Source organism: Lissotriton helveticus, chromosome 3_1 (genome assembly GCF_964261635.1).
Source record: "Lissotriton helveticus chromosome 3_1, aLisHel1.1, whole genome shotgun sequence".
Lineage (NCBI taxonomy): Eukaryota > Metazoa > Chordata > Amphibia > Caudata > Salamandridae > Lissotriton > Lissotriton helveticus.
In genome coordinates, this window is record NC_136061.1 from 1,780,841,639 (window position 1) to 1,780,854,998 (window position 13,360).

Sequence of the window (13,360 nt, forward strand, 5' to 3'; positions counted from 1 at the left end):
GTAGCCGTTGTGTACCAGTAACCACCTCTGCTGAAGGCGGAGCTTTCCCAGGGGAGGAGGGTGCGCGCATGGGAATCTATGAAAGTTACCATACTGGGGAACCAAAGTTACAGGTAAGTAACTTGTTTTCTTGCACCAGTATTGGAACCTTCATAGATTCCCATAGCTTGTATCAGAATAGCTAGCAGTAAGCAATAAAAGCACATTTTGTGACATAAGCATCGAAATACCTTTAGAATCCATAATGTTATAAGAAGCAAATAGACATTGAAAAAGTAGTCAGTCAATATTATCAGATACAGAATGTGCAATAATAGGAAGGAGGGATAGAAGGGAAGGCTCACGTCCTCATTGGAAGAGATTCCTCAGGACCGCTTGTCCAACTGCCGTCTCAATCCTTGTGGAAGAGTCCAAACAGTAATGCTTAGTGAACGTGTGGGCACTGCTCCATGTAGCTACCCTACAAATGTCCTTGATAGGAACTCCAGCGAAGAGAGCAGCAGAAGATGAAACTGATCTCGTGGCGTCAGCTCGTACATGTGTTTCTAGCGGCTTACCAGACGCTTGGTGGCAATAATGAATTGCACTGGAAATCCAACGTGAGATCCCTTGCTTTGCAAGAGGAAAACCTTTCCGAGGAGCACTATAAGCAACAAAGAGTTGTGAAGATTTCCTGAAATCCTTTGTGCGTTCAAGATACAATTTCAGACATCTCTGGACATCCAAGGAATGCAGATACCTTTCTGCTGGAGACGTAGGTCAAGGGAAAAAAAGATTTCAGAAATACAGGCTCGTTCAAATGGAAATCTGAAGGGACCTTTGGAATGAATTTCGGATTTTTTCTTAGGATTAGAGTGTCTTTTTTGAACTGTAAAAAGGGTTCCATAATGGTAAGAGCTTGCAGATCACCAACCCTCCTAGCCGACGTCAAGGCTAAAAGGAGAGACACCTTCCATGATAGAAGCTTTAGATCCGCTCTGTGAATAGGCTCAAATGGAGGTCTCATGAGATGAGCCAGAACTAAATTGAGTTGCCACATTGGAGGCGGAGGCTGAACTGGAGGGAAACCCTGAAAAGCCGTTTCAGGAATTGTTTGACGATCCTAGCGGACCAGAGAGAAGGACCTGAGGCTGTCCGCCTGAATCTAGAGATAGCCGCCAGGTGTAACTTGATAGAGGAATGTGCCAGGCCTGACTTAGCCAGAGAAAGAATGCAAGGCAATATATGGTGAGGAGCAGAAGAGAACGGATGGCGGTTCTGTCGGTGGCACCATAAGCAGAAACGTTTCCATTTAGCGCAATAGGTCTTATTTGTACTTGGTGCACGGGCTTGAGATAAAATTTCTTTACACTCCTGAGGGATATGTAAATTCTGGAATTCCCGGTGCTCAGGAGCCACGCCGTCACCTGGAGGGTGCTCGGGTCTGGATGCAACACCAGGCCCTGAGACATTGTCAATAGAGATGAAATGGGCCGTAGGTGAATCGTCTGATCTTGAGAGAGCAGGAGAACCTCTGTGAACCAGAATTGGCGGGGCCACGCTGGTACGATCAAAATCATTCTGCACGGTTCTATCTTGAGTTTCCCGAGTAGCCTCAGAATCAGGGGAATTGGAGGAAAGGCGTAAACAAATGCGCCTGACCAGGCTATAGAAAGAGCATCCCCAACGAGCCGTGATGGTGAACTCTGGTTGCGTAGAACCAGCATTTCCTGTTGGCTGGGGTTGCGAATAGGTCTATGGACGGAGTGCCCCAACATGCGAAGACCCTGTTGAGTGTCCTGATCCAGTTCCAACTCGTGACAGACTGATTACAGACGACTCAAAGTATCCGCTGTCGTGTTGAGGGTACCTGGGAGATGTTCCGCTGAGAGAAAAATTTGGTGGAGAATTGCCCATTCCCATATCTCTTGGGCCTCCTTTGAAAGAACTAGAGATCTTGTTCTGCCTTATTTGTTCACGTAATGCATGGCCGTCGTGTTGTCCGTACGAACCAGTACAGTGGAATTCCGAATCCTCGGAAGGAAAGCCTGCAAAGCCAAATGATTTGTCTTGAGCTCCAGAAGATTGATGTGGAGAGTACGCTGCTCGGGAGTCCAATGACCGCTCACTTGTAGGTCTTGCAAAACCGCTCCCCAGCCTTCTAGCAAGGCATCCGTGGTCAGAACCCAGGGAGATGGAGCAATCTTGAAAGTGAGACCCTTTGAGATATTGCCTTTGATCGTCCACCAATTGGCTGCTTCCCTCATGAGAGGTGTGACCACCATTTTGTCGAACGCGCCCTCCGCCTGGCGCCATTGCCTGTCTAGATGCTCCTGTAACGGGCGCTTACGCAGTCTGCAATGCGGAATTAATGGTATGCAGGATGACTAGACGGACCGATAGAGATGGTCTTCTTTGCAATTGACGAGCAGAGAGAATGAGCCTTTTTTGTTTTTCCTCTGATGGGAAAGCCTTGCAGCATCTTGTATCCAGAATAGACCCTAAGACTCTGGCCGACCTGGATGGGAGAAGGCCCGATTTGTCCTTGTTGAGTTGAAGACCCCGATGATTGAAAAGTCAAATGCAACTTTTGATTGCTTGCTCTTATAGTTGCTTGAGAAGATGGAGCTTTTATCAATCAATCGTCTAGGTATGGAAAAACCTGTAGAGACTGCTTTCTGAGAAACGCTGCCACAGGGGCCAACACCTTCTTGAATATCCGGGGAGCGGATCTGAGCCCGAAAGACAGGACAGTGAATTGAAAATGGCTCTTGGCTACTGTGAAGCATAAAAAAAATGTCTGTGAGCTGGGTGGATCTGGACGTGAAAGTATGCGTCTTCGAGATCCAGAGTTGCCATGTAATCTCCTGAATTGAGAAGGGGCAAAATATCGTTAAGGGATACCATCCGGAACTATAATTTTAGGAGATAAGTGTTGAGCTCCCTCAGGTCTAAAATTGAGCACCATTTCTCCTCTGTCTTGCAAACAAGGAAAAACCTGGAATAGAACCCTTCTCCTCGTTGAGATAGAGGTACAGGCTCTATCGCTCCCTTGATGAGCAGTTGATGAGCTTCGAGACTTAGAAGATGTAGATGTTTTGATTCAGTGGCGCGAGGGGCTCTGGAAGGTGGGCGGTATTGTAACTCCAATATGTGCCCATGTCGAATGATATTGAGGACCCACCGATCTGATGTTATGATCTTCCAGCTGCGTAGACAATGTGAAATCCTGCCCCCCCCCCTGATGTTACCAGGGGTGGAGGAACAGAAGGCCGAGAGGGCGCTATTGGTGTTTGGAATAGTCTCTTCACTGACGCCCCTGTCGACCCCTTGAAGGTTGGCGAGAGAAAGATGCCAATTGGCCTTGGTGCTGCGAGTACTGAGGCTTGTATGATTATGAAGAGTGAGAAAGGGAGGAGTAGCGTTGTTGGTAACCTCCTCTGTAGGAAGAGAAACCTTTCCCTCTAGCCCCTCTGAAAGGTTCTTTGCGATATTGTAAAGTGCCCAAGGACCTTGCTGTTTCTGTGTCCTTCTTGATGTCTTGTAGGACATCATCTATATGCTTACCGAAAAGCATGTCTCCATCGAATGGTAAATCCAAAATCTTATTTTGCACCTCGGGGCGAAACCAGGTAGCCCAAAGCCAGCCTTGCCGCCTTAATACAGCTGAGTCTGCCAAAGCGCGAAAAGCAGTTGTGGCAATGTCCATAGCACAATTGATAATTTCTGAGGACGATTGTTCCCCCTCCTCAAGGATCTTCTTCGCATCAGCCTTGGAACTGTACGGCAGCTGGTCTACAAATGGAGACAAACCACACCACATTTGGCGATCATATCGTCCCAAAATTGCTAGTGCATTGGAGGCTCGAACCAAGAGGCTAGACATGGAGGAAAACCTGTTGCTCACATTGTCCAGTGGTCTGCCCTCCTTATCTGGTGGTGTGGTAAGGGGTGCAGATGGAGTCTTCGATTTTCACTGAGATGCCTGAGAGATAACAGAGTCTGGCTTCGGTTGGCCAACCAGGCAAGCAGGACTTATCAGGAGCCATATATTTTGTCTCCAGTCGCGGTAGAACAGGGATAACGGTAGCTGGAGATTGCATGACTTTAGTTCCTTCATTCCATATGTGCTCTATAATGGAGAAAGAACGGATGGATTTTCTAAACGGCTCTTTGAAAACAGTCCGATTGGACCACCGGAATGGGAGGGCAAATCTCTTTGAAGCTCTCTCTATAAGATTATGGAAACCCCCAATGTCTGCTGGAGATGAATCCACAGGATCCGGTAAAGGTGAAGCAGGATCTGAAATGATATAATCGTCCCATTCTCTATCAGGATTCAGGACATTTTCAACATTTTCAACTTTCTGTTCATCACCTGAGGAATCATCATCCTCATCCTGTCCTGAGATAAGATGAGATCCCGTCGTTCCCACAAAGGTTCTGGTGGCTAAGCCGTAGATGGAGGTGGCGGTGGTGGCAGTGAAGGTGGTTTAATGGACTCAGAGGCTTGAGATGGAAATCTCCTCCTATAATCCTCTAATATAATCTGCAAGTCACTTAGAAGGGAAGAAGGCATGGCCACCATGCCTTGATGTGACTGTTCTTGAGGCCGATCCCGAGGAGGAAGTTGCCGTTGTTCCAAGTAATAATCAGAATCTGAGTCCTGGTATTTCACCTGGAGCTGAGAAGGGCTGTACCCATCTCCATAGGGACAATCATCCTCATCTGAGTATTACTCGTCCAAAAATAATGCAGGAGGTAATGGTGTTACCCTCCGCGGTGATGTCATTTCCGGTGTTATTTGGGGTCTTTTAATAGAGATTTTGACTTTTTACACCGTCTGAGTAGTCGACGACGTCGAAGGAATCATCATTGTTGAATGCATCGTCGTCGGTGGAAGGATCATCGTCGACGGTGGAGTGATGGTCGACGGAACCGTCGATGAGCTAGACGTCAGCACCATCATCGCCGACGTAGTCATCGTCAACATCACCGTCCTAGTCGTTGAGGTGGTTAGCATCGTCGACGCCACTGTCGATGAAGTCGTCATCGAAGCTCTCGACGATGGGACCGTCGACAGAGCCGAAGTCGACGTCTGGTGGCTTTTAGTTGTCGTCGGCGTACCTGGAATAATCATCGTCGACGAACTGGTTTTCTTCTCCGATTTTCCCTCCTGAGGAACAGATGCAGGTTTCTTGAAAAGTTTAGCCTTTTCAGTTGGTGGAGAGTCAATAGAAGGTCCAAGAATCATCTTCTGAGATGGAAGTACCTCAGGAACAAGTCCCTCCCTCTCCTTTACACCTCGGTGAGGAGATTTCTCTGGACTGGGCTTGCAAGACCTATCAGAGGTCTTTTGAGAGGCCTTAGCAGGAGTCTCATTTGACGTGGAAGGGGAAGACCTACCCCTCTTCTTAGACCTCCTTGAAAATGTTGCTGAGGAGGAATCTTCACTGTCACTTGAAATTTCTTCTTTCCATGACTTCATCTTCTGTAACCAGGTCAAAAGTCGTCCTTCCCTGCCCCTCAGGGTCTTAGTAGAAAAGGTCCTGCACATCTTACAATCAGTGACCTTGTGATCCGGGTGCAAGCAATACATACAATCCTTAGGCTCGTCTTCAACAAAGTCTTTTTTTTAGAGCAAGTAGCACAGGCCTTAAATAAAACTTTCTTTTCTTTATCAGACATTCTGAAGAGAATATAGTAGAAATCCAAGAGTTGTTGAGAAATCTGAACAGAGTTCAGTGGAGACTCCCTAAGCACAACGTGCGGTAGAAAATCTGAGGCTTTGAGGTTCTCTCAGGAGGGTTCTATGGGGCGAGGCTAATCGGATTGGTTGTGGCAGGTTTTTGGTCTCTTTTACAAAAGAGGTGGATATGCTACAATATGAGATGAGGCCTAGGCCTTTCTTTCTCTTTTGTACCTACTGCTATGGTATTTTTTATTTACAGAGGCTCCCATTCCGAGGACGGGGAATGATACAAGCTATGGGAATCTATGAAAGTTCCAATACTGGGGCCAGAGAGAATCTGCAAAAAAATGTTGCTCTTACAAGCAGTTTTTCTTTTGATGAAATGGTGTTTCAGGATCCCATGTGTGGGACATCAGAGCATACCATGACAGTGTTACAGTGGAAATAACACTGAGGTATGAAAAGGAATGATAGCAGATAACATGTCAGTGTAGCATTCACACCTTGCCTTTCAGAGTAAGAAAACAAGTTACTTACCTGTAACTTTAGTTCTCCAGTATTGCGAACTTTCATAGATTCACATGCTTGAACCATTCTCCGTCGTTTAGATGGGAGTCCCTGGTATATAAAAATAGCAATGCAAAGCTATTACAAACTAGAAACCAGGCCTATGCCCATTCCAGTTTTGTAACATACCCACCTCGTTTTGTAAAAGAGACCAAATAAAATCAACAACCAATCAGATCAACCCCACCCTCTAGAACCCTCCTGAGAGAAACTCAGACCTTCAGATTTTCTACTGCACGTTGTGCTAGGGCGTCTCCACTGAGCTCTGCTCAGTTATTCCTTATACTACTACTTTTGAGAGAACTCTTCAGCTGTATTTTTCCAGATTACTCTACAATCTTGGTCTGTTCTCTTTTTATCATGGTAGACAAGGAGAAGGAATATGCTACTTACCAGTATGCATCTGTTCTTGGCATGTAGGGCTGCTGACATTCATATCTTGTGCATAGATCGCCGCCTAGTGTTGGGTCTGGATGATTGCACTTTGTTGTCCTGGAAGAGTTTTTGAAGTATCACGAGATAGGTGACTCCTGCCCTGGACTACAGTGCGCATGGGCATCTTCTCCATCCTCAGATTGTTTTTCGCCATTGTGGCAAAGATGGAGTATAGTAAGTAAGAGATGGCCATGCAAAAGAGAATCCTGCAGCTGCAACAGGCACCGGAGAGGAGGGTGGGCGAAATGAATGTCAGCAGCCCTACATGCCAAGAACAGATGCATACTGGTAAGTAGCATATTCCGTTCGAGGCATGTGGCCTGCTGAATTCATATCTTGTGCATAGACTGTATAGCATTATCTCCTCTAGCGGTGGATACCTGTACCAGCTGCAGCAGTCTGAAAAAGAGTTTTGAGGACAGCCTGGCCTACCGCAGCTTGCTGCTTTGATTGCACGTCTACACAATAGTGTTTAGTGAAAGTCTGTATGGTGGACCATGTAGCTGCCCTACATATGTCTTCAAGGGGAATATTCCCTAGGAAAGCCATGGATGCCCCCATGTTACGCGTAGAGTGTGCTTTTGGGGGAACTGTTAGAGTGCGTTTACCTTTTTGATAACGTATTTGGATGCATTTAACTATCCATCTGGCTATTCCTGATTTTGAGATGGGATTACCCTTATGTTGTGGTGAAAAAGCAACCAACAGTTGCTTTGTTTTTCGAAATGATTTAGTCCTGTCCACATAAAATAGCAGAGCTCTCCTTACATCTAATGTGTGTAGGGCTCTTTCAGCCACTGACTGTGGGTTTAGAAAGAAAACTGGGAATTCTATGAATTGGTTGATATGGAAAGTGGATATGACTTTTGGCATGAACTTAGGGTTAGTTCGAAGTACTACCTTATTAGCATGTATTTGCATAAAAGGTTCTTGGATGGTTAGTGCCTGTAGCTCACTTACTCGCTCGAGGGGTGTAATGGCAATTAGAAATGCCACCTTCCATGTTAGAAATTGTAATTCACATGAGTGGAGTGGTTCGAAAGGAGGTCCCATAAGTCTGGTAAGTACTATATTTAAGTTCCAGATCGGTGAAGGTGTGTGCTTTGGAGGGATTATCCTTTTAAGACCTTAAATAAAAGCTTTGATTGGTGGTACCCTAAACAGAGACAGATGTGGTCTGTTCTGGAGATATGCTGCTATAGCAGCAAGATGTAATCTTATAGAAGAGTATGCTAGATTGCATCTTTGAAGGTGCAAGAGGTAACAGATAATGTTTTGGATGGAAGCATCTAATGGATTGATTTGGTTATTGTTGCAGTAAATTACAAATCGTTTCCATTTAGCTACATAGCATGCTCTAGTAGTCGACAGTCTTGCCTCCTTGATAATGTTCATGCAATCAGGAGGTAAGTTAAGGTATCCGAACTCTAAGACCTCAGGAGCCAGATCGCTAGGTTCATCTGATTCGGATCTGGGTGCCTGATTTCTCCAGGTTCTGAGTTAAAAGATGGGGCGCGAGGCGCAGTCTTTGGTGGGGAACTACTGAGAGTTCCAGGAACGTTGTGTACCATGGTTGTCTCGTCCATGTGGGAGCAACCAGGATCATTGTGAGTGACTGCTGACTTAGTTTGCGGGCCACTAGCGGAATCAGTGGAGCTGGTGGAAAAGCGTACGCAGATCTGCCTGACCAGTTCATCCATATCGCATTGCCCTGTGACCGTGGATGTGGGAACCTGGCGGCAAAGTACTGGCATTTTGAGTTTTCTTTTGTGGCAAACAGATCCATCTCTGGCTGCCCCCATTTTTGGAAGAATGGTTGTAGAACCGGAGGGTGAATCTCCCATCCGTGTAGCTGTTGACTGTGTCTGCTTAGCAGATCCGCTACTTGATTGTCTTTTCCAGGCAGGTGTTCTGCTAGGAGAAAAATGTTTTTGGGAATTGCCCACTTCCATATGTTCTGTGCTAAGGGGGACAGTTGTGGAGAGTGAGTTCCACCTTGTTTCTGAATGTAGTACATGGCTGTCATGTTGTCCGTCTGGATCAACACAGCCTTGTTGCACAGGTAGTTTTGGAATGCTTTTAGTGCCAGAAATATTGCTAGCAACTCTAGTTGGTTGATATGCAGTCTCCTTTGTTTGATTGTCCAGAGCCCTTGGACTGTGTATTGTAGTAAAGGGGCTCCCCAACCTGTCAGTGATGCGTCCGCTGTTAGTACTACTTGTGGAACCGGCTCTTGGAACAGTCGCCCCTTGGAAAGGTTTTGTGGGTTCCACCACTGCAGGGAGTTGTAAGCGCGACTGTCCACCAACACTAGGTCTTTTAATTGTCCCTGAGCTTGGTTCCACTGCAGTGCTAGGCATTCCTGTAGTGGACGCATTTGAAGGCGGGCATGGGGGACAATGAATATACAGGAGGCCATCATGCCTATTATTTGCATGAATACTCGAGCTGGCAAAGAGTGTTGTGGCTGAAATTTCTGAATGAGAGTCTGGATGTTGCATATCCTGGATTGATTTTGATATGCCTTTGCTAGAGAGGTATTTATTGTAGCCCCCAGATATTGTTGTATGTGGGAGGGTTGTAGATGTGATTTTGGGTAGTTCATAGAAAAACCCAGGCTGTGTAGCAGCTGGAGTGTTTGAGACGCATGGCTTGCGCACTGCTGGTACGAGTTTGCCTTTATGAGCCAATAGTCCAGGTATGGAAACACGTGGATCTGTTGCCGCCTGAGGTGTGCAGCTACTACCGCTAATCATTTTGTGAACACCCTTGGGGCTGTGGTTACCCCGAAGGGGAGAACCTTGAACTGATAATGTTGACCTTCTATTGTGAACCTGAGGTATTTCCTGTGAGCTGGATGTATAGGTATGTGAAAATATGCGTCCCTGAGGTCTAATGTTGCTAGGAAGTCGCGTTGCTGGAGTAATGGGAGTACTTGTTGCAGAGTGATTATATGGAAGTGCTCTGAGAGTATGTATTGATTTAGAGGTCTGAGGTTTAATATTGGTCTGAGGGACCCGCCCTTTTTGGGAATAAGGAAGTATAGAGAGTATACTCCTGTTCCTTGGTGTTGAAAAGGGACTGGTTCTATGGCTCCCTTTTCTAGCATGGACTTGACCTCTTGTTGTAGCAGGGTGATGTGTTCTTTGGATATAGGACGTTGTCTGGGAGGTATGTTGGGTGGAGTAGAAGTGAGTTCCAGGCAATAACCATACTGGATAATTTGTCTCACCCACCTGTCTGTAGTAATTGCATTCCAGACTGGTAGGAACTGTTTGACTCTGCCTCCGACTGGTGTTAAATGGTCTGGAGGGAGTGTGATGAAGTCACTGTTTGGTGGCAGTGGAGGCTCTGGTGTTATTGCCGCCACGTCCTCTGCCCTTGTTATTATTGCCCCTGTAACCTCCCCTGTTGGAGCCCTTATTGAAGGAGCTTTGAGTGTTTGTTTTTGTATGCAGAGGAAGTCTGTGAAGTGTTGCCTCTTGCGGCGCCTCTGTAGGAGGACCGACGAAAGGAACCTCTATGTTGTTGAAACTGCAGCGCGCCCATAGATTTAGCAGTTTCCGTATCTTTCTTCATTTTGTCTAAAATGGTATCTACTGCAGGACCAAACAGGAAGTCTTGATTAACTGGTTGGTTAAGGATGGTGGATTGCACCTAGTTTTTAAAACCAGAGATGCGTAGCCACGCGTGTCTGCGTAGTAACACTAGTGCTAACTGACCTGGCTGCTGTGTCGGCTGCGTCTAGTGCACATTTAATGGAAGCATTAGTTATAAATTTGCCTTCCTGTATGAGGTCGCTAGCTTGAGCTTTGAAAGGTTCTGGCAGGTGTTGCAGTAAACCTTCAAGCTGGTCGTAGTGCGCTCTATCATAGCGAGCTAGGAGAGCTTGTGTGTTGGCGATCCTCCATGAATTACCAGCTTGTGAGGCCACTCTTTTGCCTGAGGACTCCAATATTTTGGACTCTTTGTCAGGAGGTGGAGTGTCTCCTGTTTGCGAGTTGGCTCTTTTGCTAGCGTTTGCTACTACCAGTGAGTCTAGAGGCAATTGTGATTTAATGTAAGTAGGGTCTGTAGGGGCCGCCTTATATTTTTTCTCAACTCTGGGATTGAGCACCCATGCCCTGGCTGGATCCTTGAATATGTCTGGCGCGTGTTTTAGTACCCCATTTAGCATAGGAAGTGTCCTGACATTTTTCTCAGAGGTTGGAATAGTGTCAAATAGAAAATCTTCTTCTATTGGGTCAGTGTACATGTCGACCTTGTGGTATTTTGCTGCCCTATCTAGCAGTTGGTTAAACACAATGGCGTCGTCAGTAGGCTACGGCTTAGTGGGGTATGGGGAGGTGTCAGGGATGGGTTGTGTGTCATATGGATCATTTTGAGCCTGTGGATCCTCTGGGTCATTAAAATCTTCCTGAGGATCTTCCCCCATGTTATCTTCATCATTGTATTCTGAGTGTGTAGGAGAGTAGGGCACAAAAGGCATATTAGGATAGAAAGGAGGAGGAGTAAAAGGCCTAGAGGGAGATGTCCCGAAGTCCTTTTTCTTTGGTGGTACAGGGCAAGTAGTGTCCGTGTCCAATGGTCTCTTTTTCCGGTAATAGATGGTCACTTTGCCGGTTTCAGGGTTTATGTACAGTTTTGATTGTTCCTCTGATTCTGGATCAGGATGGAAGAGTTCCTCTTCCACTGTCCGTGGCGCCGATGTTTTTGGCTTACTGACTTGCTTGTGACCTTTTGGCTCGAGGGCCTTTGGTTCTGGAGTCTTTTTCGGCTCGACTGTCGGTTTGGGGTCGGTAACCTTTTTTGGTTCGACGTCTTTTTTGGTTCGGCGACTATTTGGGTCGACAACCTTTTTCGGGTCGATCCTCTTTTTGTGCTCAACGCCTTTTTTAGGGTCAGTGCCTTTGGTTGAGTTGATGCCTTTTTTTCGGTTCGACTGGCTTTGGTTTAGTTGCACTCTTTTTAGGACCGGGTGCTGTTTTCGGATCGGTGACCTGTTTCGGGTCGAGGCTTTTCTTTGGATCGATAGCTTTTGACTCGATAACCTTTTTGGGGTGGACAACCTTTTTTGGTTCAACCCCTTTCTTCGGCTCGACGCCCTTTGGCTGGTCGACCTTCATTTGTTCGACGACCTTTGGCTCGACGGCCTTCTTCGGTTCGACGACTTTTGGCTCGACGGCCTTTTTTGGGGCAGCGACCTTCGGTTCGACAACCCTTTTGGGTTAGACGACCTTCTTGGGGGGAACGTTACTTGGTCCTGAGCTCTCGGAAGGCTTTGATTTGGTCTTCTGAGCCGAGCCGGAAGGCGGGGCTTCTGAAGGGGTTTTTCGATCTCGGCTAAGGCCTTTAGGCGATGCTTCGACCGGGGCCTTCGGTTTTGGGATAAGCGGCGTTGGGGGCTGTGTACTCACGATTTGCCCGAGTGGGATCTCGTCGTTGGAGTCAGACTGGTCCTCGACGGTGACGATCTCTAGATCCGAGTCCGCCGCTTCTGGGAGGTCGCGTTTATCATCGAAGATGTTCTCTGGTTCCGGTGCCGACCGCTGCATCTCTTACCTAGCGGCCCGTCGAATCCGGATGGTCTTCTTCGAACGGAATTGGGCACACGCTGTGCAATTTTGTTTGTTGTGCTCTGGTGATAAGCACTTGTTGCATACTGTATGCTTGTCAGTATGCGGGAATTTGAAGTGGCATTGTGGGCACCTTTTGAACGGGCTCCTTTCCATCGACAGCAGACCCACGTGGCATCGAAAAGGCCCAACGGCCCGCGTCGACGACCGGACCAAGATGGAGAGGTTGGTCGAGTCAAGAAGTACCGAACGAGAACAATACCGTTGAAGGCCTTTTGGCCTTTAAAAGTAGTTAGTTTCGGTTTCCGAAGTTGGAGTAAAGGAATAACATCCGCACCCAATGGCGGGAAAAAACAATCTGAGGATGGAGAAGAGGAGGAGTCACCTATCTCGTGGTACTTCGAAGACTCTTCCAGGACAACAAAGTGCAATCATCCGGACCCAACACTAGGCGGCGATCTATGCACAAGATATGAATTCAGCAGCCCACATGCCTCGAACAAAAGGCCTTTTTAGAGCCTGTGCTTCCTGCTCTATAGAGGCTTAATGTGGATGACCCTCATAATATACTGCTTGTATCCGGACCACAAGGCCAAGGACTGCAAGGTATGTCGTACCTTTTGTACTAAAACCTTAAGGGATCGTGAGTGACGTCTCCTCACCTGGCTCCAGAAGCTTAAAACCAGAAGGGATCCAGTCTCTAGTGATGACAGTGATGAGGCCTCATCTGCTTCACCCTCTAGAAGATCTGAGACCTAGCAAGGTTACCCCTCTACTACCCTCTCACCTCCTGGAAGAGGAGGACTCGGATGAGGATGGTCCTTTCGGATATGCCCATAGCCCTTCAGAACTGCACGTTAAGGGCCAGGAGGAGGATTCTGAAGAGGGATATGAAGGGGAACAGGACTATGATCTTCCCAGGACTACCATGGACGATATCAAGTGGAGATGGTCTGTATGCCGTTCTCGTTAATTTGACTCGTTGACTCTCATCTCGACGACAGGGAATGATTCAAGCATGTAAATCTATGTAAATTCCAATACTGGAGTAATATTACAGTTCAACATCTTGCTCCATTATGAAAACACAATTTTGTAGTCAAATCTTGCC

At 46.9% G+C, this 13,360-nt stretch overlaps 1 protein-coding gene across 1 annotated transcript in view; it reads right to left on the reverse strand.

The window, feature by feature from the left end:
- CEP85 (centrosomal protein 85) overlaps positions 1-13,360 on the reverse strand; it is a 416,919-nt gene that overhangs the window by 71,757 nt on the left and 331,802 nt on the right. The gene's annotated exons all lie outside the window — the stretch shown is intronic.